The sequence below is a fragment of the Macaca nemestrina genome, unplaced genomic scaffold, assembly GCF_043159975.1.
Source record: "Macaca nemestrina isolate mMacNem1 unplaced genomic scaffold, mMacNem.hap1 Scaffold_74, whole genome shotgun sequence".
Lineage (NCBI taxonomy): Eukaryota > Metazoa > Chordata > Mammalia > Primates > Cercopithecidae > Macaca > Macaca nemestrina.
Window position 1 is genome coordinate 156,880 of NW_027257865.1, and position 25,025 is coordinate 181,904.

The 25,025-nt window shown below is 49.2% G+C and overlaps 1 protein-coding gene across 12 annotated transcripts in view; it reads right to left on the reverse strand.

Moving 5' to 3' along the window:
• LOC139361621 (disco-interacting protein 2 homolog C-like) overlaps nt 1-25,025 on the reverse strand; it is a 247,810-nt gene that overhangs the window by 88,436 nt on the left and 134,349 nt on the right. For 8 of the 12 annotated variants that reach the window (XM_071090247.1, XM_071090245.1, XM_071090252.1 and 5 more), the window contains 2 exons: nt 2,620-2,698; nt 142-1,462 (listed from right to left, as the gene is read on the reverse strand). The exons of 1 other annotated variant lie outside the window; for it this stretch is intronic. The gene's annotated coding sequence lies outside the window, so the exon portion shown is untranslated. Of the gene's footprint in view, nt 1-141; nt 1,466-2,619; nt 2,699-20,920; nt 21,504-25,025 lie in introns of those variants that run through there. 3 more of the 12 variants (XM_071090246.1, XM_071090249.1, XM_071090248.1) reach the window with 3 other exon arrangements.

Sequence of the window (25,025 nt, forward strand, 5' to 3'; positions counted from 1 at the left end):
CTTCCATACCTAAATGTTTCAATGTATTTCCTAAACACAAGGATATGCTCTCACATTCACTTTCCTCAAGATCCGGAAATTTAACTGTCATATACAAAGTTCACTTTCAAATGCTGTCAACTGTCTCCATAATTTTCTTACTTTGTCTTCTTCTACGATCCAATCCAGGATGATGAATTGATTTGTCATGTGATTTTTACCCGTCCAGCATCCAAGTTTCTCACGTTTTGTGTTTCCTGAAATTGGAAATGTTAAAGAATACAGGTCAGTTATTTCACAGCTTGTCCTTTATTTTGGTATCTTCCGGACTAGACTCAGGAGTATGCATTTTAGCAGGGACACCGCAGAAGTCTGTCTTACGTGACAATGTTAACATCGGCAACTCAGTGAAGGTGGTGCTTAAGTGCCTCCAAAGCAAAGATGCTACTTCTCGCGTTGAAATTAAGATTTGGGAGGAGACACCCTGACACTATGTGCATATTCTGTTTTCCATGAATTCTCCACTACTAGTTTTAGCATCCACTGATTTCCTGTCATTCCTTCTAAATCATTAGATCTTCCATATTCACTGAAAAATAATTTTATCTTTCAGCATTCATTTACATATGTCCATATATACTCACGGAGTCTGGCTTCGTGGGTTATGATTCATAGTTACAATGGTTTGTTCTGTTGCTCAACTGGTCCCAGATTTGACACCGGATTCCCCAGCCCTTAGACCAGGGCTCCTTCTAGTGAAGAACGGAGTTTGGAAGCTAAGAGTGGGCACCGGGTGCTGCTGGGCATTGCCGGCAAGTAGAACACACACACGCATGTACACGCATGTGCACCCACACCCATCCACAGGCACTTCTATCCCTGTCTACATCTGTCGGGAGCCACCAGCTGATACTTGTACCTCCTGCTGCAACCTAATCCCACGTGATCCATTCCAGGCTTTGGCCTTTTCTTATTTCTACCTCTTACCAAGAAAGAAACCTGGCACCTGCAGCACTCAATATATTCACTGATTTATTAAGCTTATTTGCTTAAGTCTGGAGATACAGAAATGCTTTCAGAATTGCTATCTAATACCACGGTGAAAAATCTATCGAGTTCAGTGCTCATTTGTAATTATTTTTTCATTGTTTTTTTGGAAGGTAGGGAGTACAAAGTATACACAGTGAAATGTTCAGATCTTGAGTACACTTGGCACATTTCGATAAATGGAAATCTATTACCCTAATCAAATCTTTTGCATCAAAGTTCCCACAAGTCCCCTCCCAGTCAATCCCAGCCCTCAAGAGACAGCCACTGTTCATTCTCGAGGAGTGTTCTTGGCGCTCTTCCGTCACCCGAGACTCGCATAGATTCTCCATTGTCACATGGACTCCGCGGCGTGGTGTTCACTCTCTGCTCAGTTCAAGGCTCCTGGAACTCATCCCCGTTGTCTGTTTTGGTTTCAGCATTTTGTACGTTTTTCCTGCTGGGAACAAGGACAATGTATGATTATATCAGAATTTGCTCATGTTTCTCCAGATGAGAGAGATTTATGTTGTTTCCAGTTCTTGGCTATGACAATTTACTCTGGAGATAATGTGCATTCTTTTACAAGGACACACATTTTCTGCTCTCCTTGGTGAACGTCTACAGCATACCTGCTGGGCCATATGGTAAGTGTACACATTTTTAAAGAAACTGCCACATTTGCTGAAGTGGCTGTGCCATTTTAAGTCTCCATCAGTCTGAGATCCAGTCTGTCATATCTTCACCAGCACCTGCTACTGTCCTCCCTTCTCCACTCTTGTGAAGGGGAACCTCGTGGGTTTAAGTTGTACTTACCCAATGACTCCCTGGTGAGCACCTCTCATGGGCCACTGGGCATCTGTATACATCTGTTGCGAAGAGTCCATCTTGCATGCTTGCAAAATTCACACCATTTCTGGTTGTTTGTACATTTCCTAAAATGTTCTAAATAAGGCCCTGTGTCTTCTGTACATCAAGCATCTCCCCCTGCTTCCAAGTCTTTATGCCTTTTAGTTCTCCTAACTAACTTCACGGACGAGGGCCCCAGTGTGCACCATGCGAACCTGAAGCACGGAGAATGGCCATGCTCCCGACACCCCTGACTGTGGGCAGAGCTCCCCGGCTGCCACCACCGAGGAGGGGGGTCAGCTCTTGTTTTTCAGGAGTGGCCTTTATCAAATGGAGAAAGTTCCCTTCTGTTCCTGATGTGATAGGAAATTCGTATAAGGACTATTAAATTTCAACAGATGTTTTCCAGTGTCTACCGGGAGGATAAAATGGGTTTTCTGCTTTATTTTTTGTTAATGTGGTGAATTACATTGATTTTTGAATGATGAGCCAAATGTGCAATGCAAAACTACAGATCATGAGAACAAACTCTAAGTGTTCATGGTATTCTTATCCCTTTTACATATTTCTGGGTTTGATTTAGTAAGAATTTGTTCAAAGCTTTGGCATCTGTATGTCAACAAGAGTGAAAGGCGTGAGATTTTGCCTCGCATGCAAACTAACAAAGGGGGCCAGCACCACCCCAATGCACTGAAAGAGCCAGGACATTTCCCGGCCAGAAACAAAGGGCTTGTCACACACAGTGGGGCAGCAGGACCCACTCACCCCTGTCGATATTCAGGATCCCACAGTGGGGCAGCAGGACTCACTCGCCCCGGTCAATACTCAGCAACGTCCTGTATCCCTGTACAACGACAAGATTTTATTTAGGCAAAACAAAATTAACGATCATGTAAAGAACTGCTTACATTTTTCTCTTCTGAGAAAATTTGTTTTTAGCAACCATGGCTCTCAAGGCACTCACTTGCACATTATACATAATACTGCTTGTGGCCAAAGTCATGGTACCTTCCTATTCTTATTTACCAAGAGTTCTGAAAGGTGAGTATTTTAAAGAGAAAAGAGGTATGTGGCTTACCCCAGGCTAAGGAGTGAGTTAGCTGGACAATTCTTGTGAAATATGTGCTTTTTCTAATTAGAAAATCTGAGAACAAGGTATCAGTGTGAGTCTGTTATCTCCATGAAGGAGTGAAATGGATGCTGGGAAATTGAAGGAGCTTCAGAACGGGAATCTCACAACCTCAAATGGGGAGACCAGCAATTGGGAAAGCAGTCACTCTGATTCATGGAGTTTTCGGAGATTCACGTCCACTCCGTCCTGCATTTGAGCGACTTTTCTTCTTGTGATGTGGACCCGATAGAAGAGAGGTCCCACGTAGACATTCGGCATTTGTGAGGGTCTGGCACCGTGACTCACTTCTACAGATTTAACATGTTTGTGTATAAATTACAATGGCTCAACTCTATAAAAACTGATAGCAGTTATGGATCAATTCCCTCATTTCTCACTTGGGCCACACTTCCTGTTTCTGCAAGAACATATCGCTTGGCTAGAAGGCACGATGTTGACATTGAAAGGAAAAAGGACCTTGTATAAAAATGATGTAGAGAATTCTTCTCAAAGGCCACTGGGACACACACTGTGTTGGTGACCAGCTGTCTACCGGCGCGGCAGCGAGAGAGACAGAGCTGCACGCGTGAGCAGTCACAGCTCCCGTGACCCACACCAAGACCCCCAGGGTGATGAAAGGCCAACCAGCAGCCTTGGAACGTACACTTCCTTCCCAAAATAGCTTCCCGAGAAACAACAAACAGTGATAATTGCAGGCATTTCTATGACTGGGAAGCAAGAAACCCTCCCAGTCCTGTTCCTTCTACACCACATCCAGAACAGGCGTACACCCGGTGTAGAAAGCTCCCAAGGCCTGAACAGATCATTCGATTCTAATTCAGACTGACCTAATCTCTGCAGTGCAGTCCTACAAACAGACTTTCCAAAAGTTACCAAACCACTACCTCAAACCTCATGCTTTCTCTGCTTCGAAAGAGGACATGCGGCTCGGTTTATACGGCCACCAGAACACACACAGGGTATTATCTTATTGCCCTTCAGTGCCAAGAAGAATCCTGTGGTCTCTCACAGTAAAAACAAAACCACATCCACCACAACCCAGCTTTTCAAGTTGCAGGGAGTTTTACAGCCTCTTTCTATGTCGTCTTCCTTTTTGCCCCAAACTGGATATTCTTTTTACTTTCTCCTTATTTCCTGAATATAATTTGATCAATATAATCAAAGTGCTTGTGTTAGAAGCAACTTTACTTAAAAAGAATTCAAAGAACTACATCAAAATATTAAGAGTAGCCATTTCAGGGTGACAAGAGAACAATATATTGTTTTTGTTCATTATTTCCAACATTTGCGAAGTTTTTTGCCTTGAGTGTAGTCACTTTTGCAATCAGAGGTTACAGTGCTTGATGGAATGAGGCCATGAAGCGCACACACCACCGAGTTTCTAACACAGAGCAATCTGTGAGGAAGGATGGAGACACAGGAAAGGTTCATTTTAAAGCAATGCAGGTGTTTTTTTCATAAAGGCAAAAGACATTTTTTAAAGTGTTTGCATCATACACAAGTCTGCTAAATTTGGTCAAAAAACAGAGAAAACAGTAACAGAAGAACGCTTTAGCCCACAAGGAGACCAGCACACCCAGCTCGAGACCACTCCAGATGAGGCGTGGAGAGTGGTTTCCTCAGCTGACCCACAGGATCGGGTAACACAAGCAGAAGGGAAACATGGGGACCACAGAGACATCAGACTGTGGACTTCATAGCAAGAGACAGCAACACAAACTAGCGGAGTAATTAAAAACTATGGTAAAAAGAGGTCCACATTCTATTTTAACCTGAAATCAGTGGCACGGGGACCACCACACCACCCTGCAGTTGCCTCCTCCCTCCCCCACACACAGCAGCCTCCTGGGACAACCTCCTACTTGCCGGCCACAGCCTGGAGCCCCCAAAGCATGGAGGGGCTTAGCGAGCCACACAACATTCCCCCTTCACACCTGGGAAGTCAGCCCCTCACTGAAGTGGGTCCTGCGCCCACCAGCTGTGCACGATCAGAGGTGTGAGGTTATGGACCTGGTCACCCACTGTGCAGAGAGGCGTGAGGTCATGGACCTAGTCGCCCGTTGTGCACGATCAGAGGTGTGCAAGGTTCCAGACCTGGTCACCTGCTATGCACAATCAGAGGTGTGAGGTGATGGACCCGGTCACCCGCTGGGTATGAATAGAGGTGTGGGTGGTTAGTGACCTGGTCACCAGCTCTGCACAATCAGAGCCATGCGAAGTTACAGACCTGGTCACCAGCTGCACCCAATCAGAAGCTTTTGAGGTTAGGGACCTGGTCACCTGCTGTGCACAGAAGTGTGAGGTTATGGACCTCGTCACCCGCTGTGCATGATCAGAGGTGGGCCAGGTTAGGGACCATGTGCGTGGTGATGGACCTGATCAGCAGCCAAGACACCTGACGTTTCCAGTGTCATCCCGGCTTCTTTCAAAACTGGAAAAGTCTTCAGATATTTCCCAAAAGCTTGTCCATCTTTGAAAATGATATGCGTGTGCACAGGTGATACCGATGACTGAAGATTGAAGTTGAGAGCATTCCAGCCCCATGCCCATGTCCCATCCCATCTGCGAAAACTTGAGCACAAACATCTCCCTCTCTGAAGCTCCCTGAACCCTGTGGCAGGCCTGAGACTCAGGTCCAGTGTCCTGTCAGTTACACTGAACAAAATGTAATTCAACACTGGCCATGGGCCCTGTGCTTTAAAAACCACATATAAATCTCCCAAAGAACTACAATCTATGAAAGCTTTCATGGCTAGTATTTTAGGAAGACTGATCAGTCTTGACCTAAATCAAAGCCGACACTGCCCAAATTCACTCTAACCCCAGCTTCGTGCACAGGCAGCCATCGCCTGGCCATCAGGGTGACCAGCAGCCTGGGCACAGACAGGACCAGCGCCGGTCCCTCCCTGCACCTTAAGGGGGCTTCTGAGCTGCTGTCCATGATCAGTGATGGTGACGCCCAGAGCAGCTTTCCGGGAAAGCAGTAAACCTTTCAGGTCCTCACCTCACGAGGATGGCCATGTATAAATCAACCGCCTTTGTTACTGCCCTGCCATTCTCAAAGAGGGGATGGGTTAAACTTCTTTATCCACATGCCCAACACAAGGCACACCTGCTCCAGCACGAGGCTCATCTACTTAATCCCGGGAAACTCACACAACCCACAATCAGAGGCCGCACACAATCAGAGGCCGCGCACAATCCGAGACTGAGCACAATCCGAGACTGAGCACAATCAGAGACCACACACAATCAGAGACCACACACAATCAGAGACCACACACAGAGACCCACACAATCAGAGGCCACAAAGAGGCCAGAGGCCACAATCAGAGACTATACACAATCACAGGATGTGCACAATCAGAGGCCATGCACAGTCTCTGCAACTTCATCAGAAACTGTTTCTGACCATTCACCTGAGGCCACCAAGTTTAAATGAGAGGCCCAGGTTTTAAAAGACAGCAGGAGTTCTCTGAAGGCAAACTCCGTGCATTCCACCATCAGCACCATTTGTGCCTGTCACGGTCAGGAAGAACCACAACCACGTCTCGGTGCCCTTGCAGTGCAGGGCGCTGCGTTTCTCCCCCTTTCCAAACCCGCGGCGGCTCCTGGCGACCCAGCGCCTCTGCTCAGCCACACGCCCCCAAGGCCTTCCTCCCTCACCCCACAGGGGAGCTCCCGCAGCCGGGCTATCTGGCTCATCACTCCGATTCAGTCACTTACACACTCATTCCAGGCTGAAAATCTCTTCTGAAAATATCCAAATCTTACCCACGTCAGGCTCCATCTTTTCCCCAGAGCTCCTCATCCCCTCCAGAGCAGCAGCCCTGGTGCCCGTGCAGCCGGGGCCTGTGGGCAGATCCGTGGGCTCAGAATGCCCAGCCCCTCAGCCCCTCTGTGTGTCCCCTTACTCCCTGCTCCCTGGCGTTAATGCCCTCCGTCTTCGATTTCCTGATAGGCAAAAGGGGGTTAATTCTAAGAGTGCTAACCGAACTGGATCACTTAACACCATGTCGGGCCCAGAATACCCCTTGATCAATGACAGGTATTGCTGCGCTGTTACCATTGCGCTGGGTCCAGGTTTCCTGTGAGCCCTTTAGGCTCTTTGCCGTAAAGGCCACTCAATGGTCCTGTCCAAGCCTGTCTGTGGCAGATGGACAGGTGAGTGGCCGATGCACACGTGTGATGCTGAATGGGATCGTGCAAAGCTGGCCCCGCGTATTGTGGTCAACGTAAGAAAAAAGTCGCCCATGCTTGCTTGCTGCTGCCCTGCGGTGTCCAGAAGGAGCCGCTTAAAGGCAACTGCGCCGCACCTACCTTCTTGGAAGGAGACGGCAAGACCAGATTGGCTGGAGCTGGGAAGTTGTGCCCTACAGATCAGGGCTGCGTAACCCAGGGAAGGCATCACTCGAAACACGTGCTGGAGGGCAGCCAATCCGACCCGACCGTCCACCTCCAGGGTCAGCCATGGGGCTCCACTTGATGTGTCATCCTGATCACCCCTCACAGAGCAAATGAGCCTTTGACTTCAGCCTGTCCTAGGTACAACACCGACTCCCACCTCCCACGTCCTGAACCAGCCTGTTCCGGGGATTGCTGTGGAGGTAGAGGAGCAGGCCCAAGACATCTAGTGGCATTTCCTGGCAAGGACACTCACCATGCTCGACCATAAAACTCGGGTCAACTGGTTTTCGGAGGGACTGTAATTTACTTGTGGCACGCATGGATACTGATTGACCCAGGGAGGGGCACGGAGGAGGCTGAAGGAAAACCCATGGTGACTGCGCCAGGCATTCCCGCACACACCGACATCTTCAGACTAGGGCGGCGTCCTAGTCTTACAATCAAACCGAAAGCCCAGAGAAACTAGGGACCTTGTCCAAGACCAGCAACAGGTATGTGGGCAGCTGGGATTCAACTAAGTCCTTTCCTGGATCCATCCACGCTGCTCCCTGCCCCCACTCCCACCACCCCGCCATGGCCCCCGATAGACACAGCAGGTCTGAACATCAGGCACCCCGCACGCAGAGTACGGAGCAGAGCCGGCTTCCGCAGTGGGATCTCACACACATCCCACTCCCCTTCTTGCCGAATGCCTCGGGACTCTGTGCGGTCAAGTCTGCAGATGTGGCCTCACTCTGCGCTAGGAGATCTGGGTGGCCGGCAGCGTTTTGCAGAGTGCTACTCCAGACGGGGCTCGTCGGCTGATCCATGAGACACAGGACACCTGAGAGAAGGGCCGACAAACCCCACAAAGTCGCTCCCAACATGGAGAGGAGAGGACCACAGCGGGGCTCTCGCAGTCCACGCTTTGGACAGGTCTTGCTGCAAACTGTGGTGCTCGTCAGGCGCGAGGAAGTTTCCCAGGGCAGGAGCTCTAAGTGACACAGCAAAAGCGACACAGGCGATGCAGCAGGACGTACTTCAGCTCAGGGCTCAGGAACCATGGGGTGCAGCGTGGCCTACAGCAAACCAGACACATCAGAAGCCAATGTCCCACCTTTTACATTCAGTGACATTGAACGGAGGGAGTTATCTGTAGCAATCATCTTCCTGGGGGACCCGTACAGCACGCATGACCACCGACACTGACCACGAGTCCTTCCTAGGTCCTGGGGGCTACCCCACTTTACACGCACGGTTCCATGCACAAATCTACGCGTGGCAGTTGTTAGCCCCAGCTTAGAGATGAGGAAAACGCTGCTGGAAAAGCTAAGTGAGAAAATCAGACTTCAGCACACCTGCCATTTCCAAGACCACTACTGCTCTATGTGCTAGGGTCTCAAGGGTTGGGTGTGTGGCATTTTAAGTGACTAATTGTAGGTGATTTTCTTCTCTCCTACACCTGTTTAGCCTGAACGTGCACGTACATGCTCTGCTGCAGGTGCACTGCCCTATGTAGACCAGCAATGCTCTTTCCTGCCTCGGGTTCTCGTCACTGCCTTCCGGAAAATCTCACCTGCTTTACAGCCAAGCCAGGTAGGCCTGGTCAGCCGCACAGTGAAACTCCTGCAGTGTCAGAGCTAAGTGCTGGCTGAGACTTTAACAGCGAAGACAGTGGAGTAATGGGGATAAACTGAGCAAAACTGTATTGTAACGCAGATGAACGTCTAGAAGCAAAAGAAACTGACACCCCTGAGAGCAGGCGACTGTCTCTTACTATGATGTTAATAGCAGCTTGCTGTTTCCAGTGTCTCCGTGTGCCAGGGTTTCCAGTCAGCGTTTGTGTTTATCTGCTCTTGGGCTACCTGATCAAACCTCTGCAGAGATCAGGGATATCTAAATTGACCCAGTATCTGCAGGCTGGCTGCTCAGAGGCCGTGGTGTGGAACGGCCAGGACATCGCTTAGTCATACGGGGCACAAGCACGTCCCTTGCCACTCCTGTCTTTCTGTTTCATCAAACCCTCTTTTCTCCTGAATATTGACCATAGCAAAGTCATTAGCCTTCGAGATGCATTTGAAACATCAACTTGCTTTGTTCAAGAGGTTTAAGACACACGTAAGTCTTTCTTGCCATGCTCAACACACACAGCCGGCCATTTCTGAAGTCAGTGTTTCTGGAACAAAAGCCTTGGTCTGCCCCAGTGAACATTCACACTGAGCACACTGTCGCAAGGCTGCTTGGCCAACCAGCAGGGGGCAGGAGAGAGCTGCAGGGGCCACGTGGGGTCCCTGCAAAGGCGCCTCACTCCCTCAGTCAAGCGCGGTGCCTCCTGCCAATCCAGCGGCTTCCTCCAAGGGGAAGAGGCCTCTTCAGCTGCTACTGCACTGATTTCAGACGGCTCAGACAATGGGGCAACAGATTCAACAGAGTTCTATGTTGTTTAAGGAAAACTTCTGTTACCAGGCAACCTTAGTACCATATTCAACGTAAAATAACCAACAACATTGTTTTCAAAACAACATGCTACTAGTGCCTTATCCTTCAATGCTGCTTAAACACGGAAAAGTATGAGGAAAAAAGAGCATGGCACTTACTTCTTAAAAAATAACACCTCTTCCAGGTTATTTTAACCCCTATCATAAAGACTTAAAACTATGGATTCCCTACAGGAATGTGGAGTGGGGTTGGATCCCCACACTGACCCAGACACACCCCAGGTCAGTCATCCCCCCACCACGGGGTTCACACCTCTCCAGGCCCTGTCACCTCATCAAGGAAAGGTGGCGTCTCTGAGCTCTCTTCGCAGGAAGCACCCGAACGGGAGCTAGAGACACAGACACACCCACAACTACTTTGAAATCCTAAACATATTTAAGGACTTCATTATTAGCTTTTTAAAACTGTAAGAACAAAGTGACCCTGGTTTTAACCTCTCTGCCACAATAACACCGTGTACATCTGTCTTTTGCTATTTGTTCCTTCTCCAGCAGCTGCTGCCTGGCTGGCCGACCGCAGAAGAACAGCCTCTGGTACTCCCGGGAAGCCCTCGGTAAAAGCGTGAACACCACGATCACGTCTCAGGACGCCGCACATGTTAGGGTCGCCCACAGACCGCCATTCCCAGTGCCTAGAAGGCACTGAACGGGCCTCCTGCTCTTTGTAAATGTCAACTTTCCTAAGCTAAGTTGTGTTGAAAATTTTTAACTGCAGTCCACACGTACTTCTTTGTGTCTTGTTTTTATCCTAGAGGAATACTTTTATGGAAAATTAAGCTTGCAAGGTTGAAGGATTTTCTGAAAGTCGACTCCTAATCCTGGAAGAAAAAAAAAAATGGGCCAAATGTGGTGCTCACGCCTGTAATCCCAGCAGTTTCGGAGGTTGAGGCCAGGAGATTGCTTGAGCCCAGGAGCTCGAGACCAGCCTGGAAAACATGGCAAAACCCTGTCTCTACTAAAAATACCAATAATAATAATAATAAAGCTGGGCATGGTGACGTGTGTCTAGTCACAGCAACTCAGGAAGCTGAGGTGGGACGATCACCTGAGCCCAGGAGGTGAAGGCTGCAGTCAGCCCAGATTTGCATCACTGCACTCCAGCTTGGGCGACAGAGTGAGACACCGTCTCGAAAAAACGAAAAGCAAAAACTACTGTATAAATCATTATAGAAGGGAGCTGGCCAGGCGCAGTGGCTCACGCCTGTAATCCCAGCAATTTGGGAGGTCGAGGTGGGCAGATCACCTGAGGTCAGGAGTTCGAGACCAGCCTGGACACTATGGCAAAACCCCATCTCTAATAAAAATACAAAAATTAGCGGGGCATGGTGGTGGGTACCTGTAATCCCAACTACTGGGGAGGCTGAGGCAGGAGAATCACTTCAACCCTGGAGGCGGAAGTTGCAGTGGGCCGAGACTGCGTCACTGCACTCCAGCCTGGGCAACAAGAGTGAGAGTCCACTTCAAAAAATAAAAATAAAAATCAAGGGAGCTAATGTTTTTCATTTAAAGGAAGGGAGAAGAACATTCAGTATTTATACCTCTCAAGCACACATCTCCAGTGGTGTCCTAAAGTATTCAAGATACACATTCCTACAAATATAGCTCAAAACTACTCACCAAGTTACATGCTAAAAGCACATGCATTGTAAGAATGCTACATTATATTTTTTGAGCATCTGTATCCAATATTTTAGCATACTGGCAGTTTTCCCTTCAGGTGCTGTATGCCTAAATTATTACATGTTTAGTCCTTCATTTTAGAATTTATGACTATTATGCTTTAGGCAATAAACATAAGCTACTAAATTAATGACTTAGGGGAAAAGTTACTAAGTTAACTTGGAAGTTAAACTTTGCAAACTGAATTTGTTGGACCTCATTCAAGCTAGATGATCAGTTTTTTAAATTGTTTCCTGTGTGTTTCCCTCCAGGATGGAAATAGCTTCACTCTCATCCACTGTGCACACTGCAGCCCACGCCTCTCGTCCACCGCACCACACTGCAGCCTGCAATTCACCCTGTACCAGGCTTTCCACACCGTACCTGAAAGTCACTAAGTATAACCAAGAAGGAAATGAAAAGCAGATAAATGACCTCCACCCCTACATCCAGCATGCAAATGTTAAACATTCATCAAAGTAAAACCAAAATCCCATGTTAGCTCACGATTGTAACTGGTAATGTGCATGGCAATTTAAAAAGTCTAGTTAAGTAAAAACCTAATTGAGACTCTCAAGAAAGACATCTGCAAAGATTGACAGTGAGGAGAGGACTTCACTCTGCATCCAGCCTGTTCTGGAAGCCACGGCCAAATATCAGGTTGTATAGATCCGAAAAGCAGGAAAAAACAAGTGTTGAAAGGTGTACAGTCTCAGCAATGTACAAATTCGATGTAGGATGCTCAGAAACCTTGAATTTCCAATCAGGAAACAGCAGCATGAGCAAGTTTCCCAGCAGTGCCCACTTTCTACCTACGGCACGTGTAACAGTTACGCTGGCCACCTCCGGGGGAACAGAGGCTTCCTGGTCACATTCGCTCTGGCAGCCACACAGCTGGCCCCGCCAAACACCTGTCTAATACTGAGGAACCACTCTCTCCCTGGGCTTTGCTCACTCTAGCCAGGAGAGCATATTTACAGAGTACTTTACTGAGTCCTCGTTCAATGCGTCAAGCTTGTTGAAGGCAGGGCAACCCCATTCCTGGCCCAATTAAGTGAACTGAGCAGAGCAAATGCCTCCAGTTGCACGGCACTCAGTCACGACAGCAGTGGCCACTGTTCACAGGGCGCTGGCTTCGTGCCGAGAACAGTTACAAGCGTCTTCTCTCTGTCCGAGGAATGTGCACTGCAACCCTGTGGGGCCGTTTGCAACGTCCACCAGAGTTCTGAGGCAGCCAAGTCCAGGCTGTCCGTGGGCCTCGCCACATGGCCGTCCACATCCCCTGCAGATCAGACCTCACTGCAGGGACCACGGGTTCCAGGGCTGCCTTGAGGCACATGCTCCCTTCACCACCTCCTCCTGGCCCCTGACATCAACCCTCACCACTGCTGCCAACACTTGATTTTCTCATGGCTCCTGAGGGGCCTGTTCTGCCCTTCCCTGCTCCCTGCGTCCGGCTTGGAGGGTGCCCACATCAACGCCAACGCTCACGTAAATCACCAACCTTTCCACGGGGCTTGATGCCTAGGAGTCTCAATATCAGAAAGTCAGATTCCTGTGCTTGTTGGAGAATTTCTTCCCATTGTACAAGGAGATAAAATTCTAGGTGCCTGCAATAACCTCATTTCCACAACGAAGCAACTTCAGTAGTAGCACAAAACAAAACAAAAAAAAAAAGCTTTTTTTTTTAAAAACTTCTTTTATACAAGCTAAATACAATTTAATTTTTACATCCACGTTCTCATCAGCTCCCACCTGGTGAGCAGGCAAATAGTAATTTTCAAAGAAACAAATTGTTGCATAATTTTAACACTTAGCATTATCACTATTAAGCAAGATTTATCCCAAAAATACATGATGATCTTGTTCTCACGTTCAAAAATTGATTGTCACACAGTGAAATAACACTTAATGCAAAGGAAATTTTCTTTTCAGGTATCTGTTCTGGAAAAGAAAAAAAAAAGATTTCTGGCAAAGAGATAAACATTAATTATATAACAATCCAAAATGCCTCTGGGAAAAATGATGTCATCCAATTAGTTCTTTGAAGTGTTACAAATGCAGCTGAGTTTTAATAGTAATTTCTCCATAATTATCAAAAGAGTCTTTAAAAATCTTAGTGCTGAAATAACTATAAATGGATATAATACGCAAAGCAGAAGAGTTAACATTTGGGGTAGGATTTTGGCTCATATTTTTAACATATGCATAGTTATTCACCTAGTTGAAGCTTATCCCTCTCCTCCTAGGCTCTTCAAGACTGATTTTCAAACATAGACTGGCTTTTGGTACATGAAGGCAGCTTTAAAAGATGTCAGGATCAGGCCGGGCACAGTGGCTGAAGCCTGTAATCCCAGTATTTTAGGAGGGCAAGGTGGGCCGATCATTTGAGGCAAGGAGTTCGAGACCAGCCTGACCAATATGGCAAAACCCAGCCTATATTAAATATTTTTGTAATTAGCCAAGCGTGGTGGCACACACCTATAATCCCAGCTACTTGGGAGGCTGAGGCAGGGAGAACTGCTTGAAACCAGGAGGCAGAGGTTGCAGTGAGCCAAGATCGCACCACTGCACTCCAGCTTGGGCGACAAAGAGAGACGGTCTCAAACTAGAACTTAGCCCTCAGGAAAAGCATTGAGCACCCCCCACCCAAACCAACCCAAGGAATCACATGGCAATGGTTATCATCTGATTTCGACAAATAAAGTTCTGTTCTCCCCTCTGAACACAATGGTAAACACCTGCCATCAGCCCACAGAAACTCCCAGGACCCAGTAACACTGGACTAGCAAGATCAATGGGCCACGTATGCAGGGTTCAGCAGCAGAAAGTCATGGCACCGAGAATGGTGTGTGCTCAAACCAGATTCCTTGCTTTCAGGGTGAAGGGGCTTCCCGGGAAAATCTAGTCCAGTGGGATGGTTTCCACTTCCACCATGAGGAGGAAATGGGGGCACTGACAGGACCTGGGTCTCTGCCCCTTTGTCCTCTGTCCTGTTATGGGATGAGGGTGGGCTGAAGGCAGGTTTCCCCTACATCTTCCGGGCAGGAGAGATGGAGCTGACAAGTGGACGACGCTTTTTCCAAAACATTCCCATGTTTATAACCTGTTATCAACCTGTTTTCCCTGGAGATCAGTGAAGCAGCATCATTGATTCTCTTCCATTAGGGACAACCCGGTGTTACGGGAGGCAGGAGACGACATGCGAGCTGGTCTGAGTCAGTCACTTGTGTCTGATCCCCAGCGTGGTCGTCTATCAAATGGGCGGCCCCACAGACCAGTGACTTTGAACCAGAGTTCCATGGAGGTTGCCCAAGGACAGGGAGGGGGAAGAGGGGGAAGAGGGGGAAGAGGAGGAAGAGGAGGGAGGAGGTAGAGGAGGGAGGAGGAAAGGAAGGAAGGAAGGAAGAAGGGAAGGAAGGAAGGAAGAAGGGGAGGAAGGAAGGAAGAAGGGGAGAGGAAGGAAGGAAGAAGGGGAGGAAGGAAGGAAGAAGGGGAGAGGAAGGAAGAAGGGGAGGGGGCGGAAGAGGAGTGTGGAGGGAGGAGTGTGGAGGGAGCACTGTGGAGGGAGCAGTGTGGAAGGAGGAGCAGAAGGGGGGTTCTCTGAGGAGGAGGGCCAAGTTTTTGAGGTGTCTTGGAGTCAGAGGTGGCAGTGGCTTGGGCTCTAGGCCCTCTGTTGCATAGTTTTAGGCTTTAACTATTTATATTTGTGGACTCTTTAAAAGATTTAATTTGAAGGAAACCGGAGTTGGGGATACCTTGCTTCTAAAACACAATTTCTCAAGCCTGAGACTAAGTGCTAGGCATTGCTCATTCTGTTACAATCATTTCCTCCTATTTAAAATCAGCCACACACCCCCAATCTCTCTTCAGGGCAAACATCTTTTCCGAGGATCTCAAACAGCAGAGCGAGCGGCCCGTGACCCCAGCCGTGGGCACGAGGAGTGAAGAGGAGACGTGTGGAGAGGGCTGCTGATGACATGAGAGGTAGAGGCCCGGCACCTCCCTCCAGGGGCTGTGCTCCTCCAGGCCTAAAGGACATCCTCGCCTCTGGGGTGAACAAGCAGCACAAACTATCAACACTTATTCCAAAAGAACAGGAAGAAAATTCAAACGAAGTTAATACAGTTACCCCAACACAACACTGCAGCAGCCCAGAAACAGGAGGGCCAGTGAGCCTGAGGTGGGCGGTTCCAATAGCAGGACAGCGACGTTGGCATTAGGGCTTTTCGGCAAAGAAAAAAAAACACACAAAAGGTAACATGGGCCACCCATTATTTCCTGCCAGTGGAAAGACACCCACAGGCCCCCAGATGCCAACGGCCCCTTGGGAACGAGCTCACGCAGCACTTCAGGTCTTCGCACGAGCAGGCACGTGGTGTCCTCAGTACCCCCGCCTGTGACACACACACCAAACTTGACTCCTATACCTGAGGGTCCAGGGGAATGGCGGGAAGTTCTCGGGGGACCGGGCATCCTGTGAGGGCACTGCATGACTATGTACCTCAGAGGGGTCCCTGGGCAGGTGCTCTCTCTCCAAAGGATGAACTGGATCCTGACCACACCCAGATTGCGCTGGCCTCCAAGCCGAGCGCCAACATCTCACATCCAAAGGGATGCACAGATGCCTGCTGCACGTGGAGCCAAAGCCCCTCGCAGAGCTCAGGACGAACCCAGTGTCCAGGCCTGGGGCCGTCACCAGCCAGGAGAGGTGTCCGGGGCACTTCCCAGCGATGGCCACAAGAAGAAACAACTCAGGACAAAGCCCGTGTCCAGGCCCAGGGCCGTCACCAGCCTGGAGAGGCGTCTGGGGCATTTCCCAGCAATGGCCATGGGAAGTAACAACTCAGGCCCATCAGGGGCTTCCTCACTATACGGGTGTTAGAAGTAGAGACAGAGGTTCAGGTCTAGTGGCACAAACAGCGACGGATCCCATGGAAATGTGGGCGTGGCCCCTCCATCCCAACAGCCTGCATGGCTACTCCATTCTGCTCCCATCACATACATCCCCACACAGCCAAGCCCCTTCTCCTTTCCCCCACTGGATTCATCAAATCAAACCTCGCTGTCCTTGGCAAATGTACCATTAATTTACTTACTGCCCAGTAAAAAAGCACACTTCCAGTTAACATGACACCCCCGCTACGATAGAACAGCCTTAATTCAGACATGACGCAGAGGAACAGAGGGAAGAGGGGTCGAGGGCCGTCCTGGAAACGGCAAGTGTTTTCTGGGGAAAGTCTCCCTCCCACCCGAGCCCGACACTCGTGCCACACTATCCCCATGGTGTCTGAAAACTCCATGAAGACAGGCTCACTCTGACCCCTTCACACCCACAACGCCAAAGAGGAGCAGGTGTTCAGGAAAAGTCTCCTGCTAGTGCTGAAGACAGGAATAATCCCTCGTGGTGCCCAGAATGTCAGGAGAAAACAAGGCACCATGTGGACGCCTTCCAGGTGAATTCTGGAATGACTCTACCGAATGCCAGTCATCCTTTTACAGAACAAAACCAATACCGGAAAACATGTGTCACCAGCAGAGAGATGGTCCTTTTGATGGCTTACCAACACACCTACGTTACGCTGAATTTATCTCAAGCCACCCTCTCTGTGCTAATGTAAAAAGTCTCCTTTATTAACCAGTAGCCTTTTTCATCTGGTGCTTTTTAACAAGCAAGACGGTCCTGTAACACTCAGGCATTGTTGAAAACGTCAAATGGAAGCCTAGAAACCTCTTCCGTGCAGCTTCACTGCAAAGTATTTTGACGTGAGCCAAATCGTGCTATTCCTACATCTCCACAGGAAACTCAAGGCTTCATCAAGGAAACGCAGCATCATTTCTGCTAGGCACAGAAATTGGTGGGGTGGGCATGGGGTTGAGGGAACATTACATAGAAAGCACAACGCGATAATCACCTGTATGAGAGCCACACTGGCCGGCAAGCCCCGGTCGGCTCGGTCTCTACACAGTCACAGACGTGAGGCCTGGAGGGCAGACACCTGGCACTGCTGACTACCCCAAGGTCGTGGCCTCTGCCCCTTCTCTGCTGCTCATCAGTTCCAAGCTTCTGGCAACACCGCCTGCTGCCCCCACTGCCTCATCGACTCTTCGTGAAAAGCAAATGTTGCCAGGATAGCTTATGAGTACATTTGCCAGGAAAGCAGCTCCGATTGATGCTGAAACCCCGTTCTCACACCCCTGGCAGCTCCCTTGCCCCCGATGTGTACATGCTTGCAGCTCTGACCTTGCTCAGTGTCCACACAGGCTCTGTCCACTGGAGAGCCAAAGGCAGACTCAATGTTGAGTCAGAAATACACAAAGAGGGTGACGGTTACAAACTGCCTGCCTGCCCCTCAAAACACAGGTTGAAATCCTCAGCCTCAATGTGATGCTGTCAGGAGGCCTTTGGGAGGTAATGAGTTCCCGAGGCTGGAGACCCTTGAATGGGATTTGTGCCTCAGAAAGGGGCCCAGCAAATCCCTCACCCTCCCATTGTGTCAGGGCCAGAGAGGTGTGAGCCAACCAGGAAAGAGCCCACACCAGAATTCACCCGTGCGGCACCCTGATCCTGCCTTCCAGCCGCTAGAACTGTGAGAAACAAATTCCTGTTGTTCATAAGCCGCTCAGTCAATGGTGTTTCGTTACAGCAGCCTGAGCTGCCTGAGATGACGATGCTCACCGCCCTACAGAAACGGCTACTCCCCTCTCCCAGAAAGAGGGGTTTAATTAAAATCCCTGTCTCTCCTCGCGGCCACCACAGATCTCACTCCCCCACCCTGTAAGCCAGCAATTGTTAGGATTAAAGGAAAATGAGGATCGTTTTAGACCAGCCCCTCCATATCGGTCTGAAGCCTGTAACTTTGCCCACTTCCACGGTGGCCGTGTCACTGCATTGCCCATGTCAGCTCTGTGTCTGCACTGGGTCCCAGGCTCTGCACAGACTCCTCTAGCTGCCCATCAGCACAGCCATTTCCCCTTCTGCTTTGCAGGTTGTCCTTCAATATCCAACCCCCACCCCTCTGCAACCCAAGGCCTTCCGATCCAGGCATTCGGGGTGGGCTCAGCCATGTACTGCCGTCCTTGACTCAAGTAAACCAGGCCCAAGGCGTTGGCACCAACGATCTACTGGCTGTGGGGTCTGCACAGCTACTAGCTGCCCCAGTCACACCAGGGCCCGGGAGGGGAGGCAGAGGAACCTGTGAAGTTGCCAACAGCCATATGGGAACAGGGGCCCCTGGGATGAGGAGGATGCCATGGAAGGAAATTCAGAGAAAGAAAGAGCCCCAAGGCTGGACGGGTCATGCCCAAAGCCTACACTGCTGAATTTTCCAGGTTTCTGAACTCAATCGCTGACCCACACAGCACATGTTTCCTGAGTGCTGACCCCGCGTGCCATTGGATACGGCAATAAAGTAGGACCCCCACCTCCCCCATCCCCGACACATACACAGGGCCTCCGTCCTGGCGGGAAATCAGGCCTGGGGGCCCAGTTGGCACCGCGAGCCAGGGAAGGGGGACATTTCAGACGGATAGTGGGTGCAGCCTTGCCAAAGCCCAGCAGTCACCTGCACTGCCACAGCCAGGCTGAGTCCAGATCAGCCGCACAGAAACCTGACCCTCTCAAGGGCACGCCTGAGCTCATTAGGGACAGACACCGTCTCCTGCTGATCTCCAACACTTTCTCTGCATGTCTAGTTACAAACGGACGACGCAGTCTCGGAAGCACATCTGTGACTCTGGAGACAGATCCCAGGCCTCCCCCTGCTCCTCTCCGTGGTGCCATTGATGGGGAGGGGCCGGTATGGCCGCGAGGTCCCATACCCACAGCCACCCTGCCACGGAGACGCAGGCCTTCGACGATTATTTCTGCCAAAGAACCCTGCTGCGTCTTGGAGCACACCATGGTGGGCGGGAAGCTCCACCCGGAGAAACAGCCATGCTTCTCCCCAGAGCCAACGGAGGGCACCCCCCACCGTGCATTCAGCAATTACTTACATTCTAGAAAACATCTGGGTTAATGGGGAACAGTAAAATGAAAAGGACACACTAGAAAGGTTAGAAGGCTGTGTGAAGTCTCAGGAGGTCCAAAGGTTTCTTAACCAAGACTGCTGCGGTCAACGAGCTTACAGGGAAAGTTTCCACACGGGCCTTCAACAAGCAACGCTCAGCAGGGAGGAGCCCCGTTCTGGGCAGAACCTCAGAACAAGAACATCGGACACCACAAAGTCACATCAGAGCCAACAGCAACTGAAATACAGCGCTCTCCTAAGATGTGTGCGTCACCTGCAGAAAGTCACCACACATTAAGATGGGGGAAGAAAAGGATAAGGTTAGAAACAAATTTGAAATTATTTCTGCATACATAAAATTTCTACATCCACTGGCTTTCTTTCTGGGAGTAACAACTTTTACATGAGATGCACATCCCCGTTGGAAGGAGTTTGGGTTTTCCGTGGGCAGAGTCAAGGGCTCTCCAAGAAATGTGAACCTTTTCTCACTCACTGAGCCGCGTGCCCTGAGGCCGTCCTGGCCTGAGCACCTCCCTGGCTCTGCCTCCAGCCAGCTCCTTCCAGCACTCACCCCGCTGCTCCCAGAGCCTGCACTGGCCCAGGATCTCCTCTTCTGCTGCTGTCAATCTTCCACTTTAGGGCAAATAAGTTGGAAACTAGAAAGTTATAAGACCCCTTAGCTTTTTAAAAATTTGTCTTCTCAGAAAACAATACTAATTCTACTTCCATGGTTTAATATGTTGCCCCCATCTGCATGTTCATGGATATGTGTTTTTATATATTTTTTAATCAGTACTTATAAAAGCACGCACTGTTGCTACATTCAGTTTAATTACATTTGATGTAAGAAGTTTTAATTTCAGTGAATTCAGGCACTCAAAATTTAAGCCCTCTGACATCTATTAATCAAATGGGAAAATGACAGGTAGATATTACAAAAATCAAGAGAAGTGTTTAATGTAAATCCTGCACTTTCAAATATTTCCACAAATGTAATGTATACATTAGTACATAACCTTGAGCATTTTCACAACTCTTTGCACTCAAATTCCATTCTTAACTTTTATAGATAAATCGACATCCATATGTGATTTTAAGCAGCTCAAACATCAGCTCTTAAAAACAATCAGAAATGTTGCGGGCAAATCCCACCGAGCAGCAAATAACGGAACTGTACCCAACAACCCAGGTACCTCCCCCTGAGGCATCTGGAACTTGAGCATTACAAGCAGCCTTTGGTTTCTGAGGCACCCGAGAGTGGGGACTCCCAACTCCCCAAGTCTAAGAAGGCCTCAGCGATAAGGAAAACTGGTCAAAAAGTCATCCCTGCCGACTCCCTGCGCCACGGGCTCCTCCCTGCCCGCCCTCAGCCACGTGCTTACAAGATCTCACTTCCTCTCTGTCCCGCAAAGCCTGACTCCTGATTCCAGCCCTGCCGCTTACTGGGATGTGGCCATGGACGTCAACTGCACCTGTAAGGGGAGAAGCCTGTCAGGATACAGGATCCTGGCCATCCTGGCAGTGCTCAAGCTGATACTGTAACTTGGTAGTGAGTTACTTAATGCAAAGGTTTAACTTTGAAAAATTTAGATACGTGTATTCTAAAAGGGAAATTCTGAACGTAGAACACAGGCCACACCCTCACACTGATGTTGTCTGGCCAGCACTTTTTTGTTTGCCTTTTCAATGACGTTTTTAAAAGCAGTTTTCGGTTCATAGCAAAATCAAGAGGAAAGTACAGAGAGTCCTCACATATCCTTTCCCAGCACAGGCACAGCCTCCATCATTCTCCTGCCCTCACCAGACCAGCATGTCTCTACGACCGACAGACCCGCATCAACACGGCACCACCACCCACAGTCCACAGCTCACACGAGGACTCGGCCTGCTGCTGCTCACTCTGTGGGTTTCACAGACGTGGAACGGCATGGATCCCCCATGAAAGCCCCACCTGGAGTTGCTGCCCCACCCTACACACCCCCTATGCTCCTCCCATTCATCTCTCCCCTCCCCAATCCCTGACAGCCGCTGATTGTTTTACTGTTTCCACAGCTTTGCCTTTTCCAGACTGTGCTGTGGTTGGACTCAGACAGCAGGCAGCCTTTCCAGATTGGAGTCTCACTTAGCAACATGCGTTTATGATCCTTCTGTGTATTTTCATGGCTTAGGGGTCCAGTTCTTTTTAGTGCTGAATAATATCCCAGTATCTGACATACCACAGTTTGTCCATTCACCTGCTGAAGGGCATCTTGGTTGCTTTCTAGTTTTGGCAATTATAAAGCTGCTGTCAATGTCTGTGTGCACATTTCCGCATGGAAGTAAACTTTCAGCTCCTCCGAGTAAACGGCCAGGACTGTGATTGCTTCTGTGGTCAGAGAGCTTAGTTCCACGGAAAACCGCCATGCTGCCTCCCACAGGAGCTGCCCCACTTCCTCCAGCGATGAGTGAGGGTCCTGATGCCCACACACCCACCAGCACGTGGTGGTGTCGGAGTTCAGGTTTTGGCCAGGCCGATGGGTGCACAGTGACGCCTCGCCCTATGACATAAGACGCGGGCCATCTTTCCACGTGTAGATTTGCCATCTGTGTATCTTCTTTGTTAGGGTATCTGTCCAGGTCTTTGGTCCATTTTTAATCAGGTTGTTCATTTTCTTGTTGAGTTTTGAGAGTTCCTTGCACGGTTTGGATAACAGCCTTTCTCAGATGAGTCTTTTACAGATGCGTTCTCCCCGTCTGTGGCCTGCCCTCTCATGCTCCTGAGACAATGTTTTTTATTTTAAAAAACACTTCAGACAGAAGATGGACCTCCCAGCCCACCACGGTTCTCAGTTTGGCCGTGGTCACCACCCTCCCAGCCCTGGTTCCCACCTTTCCACCATCTGCTGGTCCTATGGGCATCAACCCATACCAAGTCCCTAACATATCTCCAATGATGGCAACGTCAAAGCTGGCAGTTTGCAGGTAGGAAGGAGCTGATGGAGGCCGGAGCAGAATGTGAATGCCAGCGGATTCATCCCTCGGGGACCGGCAGGCCTCTTAGATATCCCCCTGGGTCACCTCCCAAATGAAGTACCTGCTTTGGCCGTGAGCAGGAAGCAGGACCTGGCCCAGATCTCAGCATATTTGACCTGGCACGGCATTTACAGGTGAGCCTCCATAACCGGAAACTCGACTCTCTGGGGAGAATGCATTTTCATTATCAAGGCTTTTAGGCTTTTAATTAAGAAACCAAAGAGCAGTGACTGGAGTGAGGATGCAGGGACTCTGGGTGACCCACACGCTCGTTTCCACCTGGCACAAAGGACCCTGGAGTGAGGGTACAGTGCCTGCTCTGAGTCACCAGCACACTCATCATTTCTACATAAAGAACCCTGTGAGCCTGTCCCAGGACTTTTTAGCCTAGACCTAAAAATTCAGAGCTCAGGAAACCTTCATCATTTTAGGAACCTGAGGGGTGGGCCAGGGGGATCTCACAGAGTGTGGTGCTGTCTATGGGGTCAGCAAAGTACAGCTGGGGCTTCCCGCAAGCACTTCAGGGAGGCCGTGCACTGGCCCGAGGCTGGTTCCGCCTCCTATCCTCGGTTCTCATGCCCAACCGTGAGGGGAGCCCCCCGCTTCAGGAGCGGTCCCTGGCTCCAGGCCCTAACGTCCATGTCCAGGCCCCTGGTAGGGCAGCTTCTACCCCAGGGAGGCTGGGACTGGAGACAGCCTGGAGCTCTAGGCAATCCTGGCAACCACATGTTTCCCGAAGTGGCTGCAGACAAACTCCTGCTTCCAAAACCTGGCACGGGCTGTGTGAGGCCTGGAACGCGGGAGGCGCGTTTCGCAGGGTCCCTGCTCACATACAAAAGCAAGGCTAAGAGCAGATAAATTATTTAATTACCCTCTCATGGTTATCAAGTCAAGTCATAGTCTCTTAGACTTATGTGTGACTAGAAGTATACACATTATGGAAGTGTATATAAATGTGAATACAGATATGCTTATTTTCCTTTTATATACCTTACATGTATGTGTATACGTGCATATGTATAAAACATGGAAGAAAAAACCATACTTAAGATTTCAAATCTCAGTCACAAAGATCTCAGAAGCAAATTATTATTCTTTAACAAAGATGTAACATTTTACATTCTTACAAACAAAATGTTCTCTATTAGCATTTTATTTTAAAAACTAAGAATGCATTGCACTCTCTGTTTCAATTTTTAACTCAGCTCACAAAGGTCCCTGTACAAAGACCTCCGTGCCACGGCAAGGATGGCGGTGGTCACACCTGTGTCCATTTATCCTCTCTACATCTAGCTCCTCTCCCTGAGGCAACAGCACCTCCGAAGTCACAGCCTGGCCTCCCATCTCTCCCCCGTCCCGGGCTTTTTGGCATGTTGGTCTGCAGCACACACCTCAGCAAATACTGCTGATTAGCCAGAATCGCCCAGAAATCTCTTAACCTTGATTCTGGTTGCTTTTGTAATTTGTAATATCTGTACTTCTGGTGTGATTTGAGAAACAACAAATTTTAAAATTAGAGAAGATGTGGTTTTTATTCTCTCCTTTCTACTTGCAACCTTGAAAATTCAAGTAGCAGCAAGGGTTTGTTGAAAGTAACTTCCACCAAAGAGAACCTATTACAAAGGTACTACAGAGTGTCAAATAACCACATAGATGTAAAATAGAGATGCAGACACAGATATAAAATCCAATGGTTAAACCAAATTGAGAAATGCTTGCCAGTTTGATAGGACTTCTAAAACTTGACATAAATGTTGGCTGAGGGATACAAGATGTTATGAGATGAGTGAGATGCTTGGCCTAGAACCACAGGCTCTCTCCTCTTTACAGCAGAAAATCCATAAGGAAGTCAAATCTGAAAGAACCAGGTACCATTGAATGGCATACTCAGCCATCCTTCCCCATTCCTGGGACAGGTGCGGTGAGTGCAGCCAGTCGTTCACCAACATCCATCATCCATCCTCCAGGCTACGGCTACACTTTACTCCCAGGCTCCCTGCCATTATGTAACTTAGGTAAATCACGGCCACTCTCACCTTAAGCCTCCCCTGCCAGCATGGCAATCACCCAGTCCCAACCACAGCAAGGACAGCCATGTCCCTGGGAATGCAGAGCAGGGGTCGGGAAGAAACCTGGATCTCTGAATACCTCATGGAGCAGTCACCAGCCTGGAACATCCTCCCTGACGGCTTTGCAAGAGAGAAGAACTCCTTGGTTCCTCAAGCTACAATACTGCAGAGTCTCAGGTCACAGCATCCTTACCTACCCTCGTCAGGAACCGTTCATGCTCATCAAGACATGAGAACAAAACTGCAGTGGCACAGTCACACTCAATGCAGACCACCTGCCGCTCACATTCATCGGATTAACACCAAAAGGCCACCGTGGTGGATATCCTGGATGTGGACACTTGGCGGCTTTTTGCTGGAGACGCGCTTTGTACATTTATCGCACGACCATCTTGGCGTCAGGAGG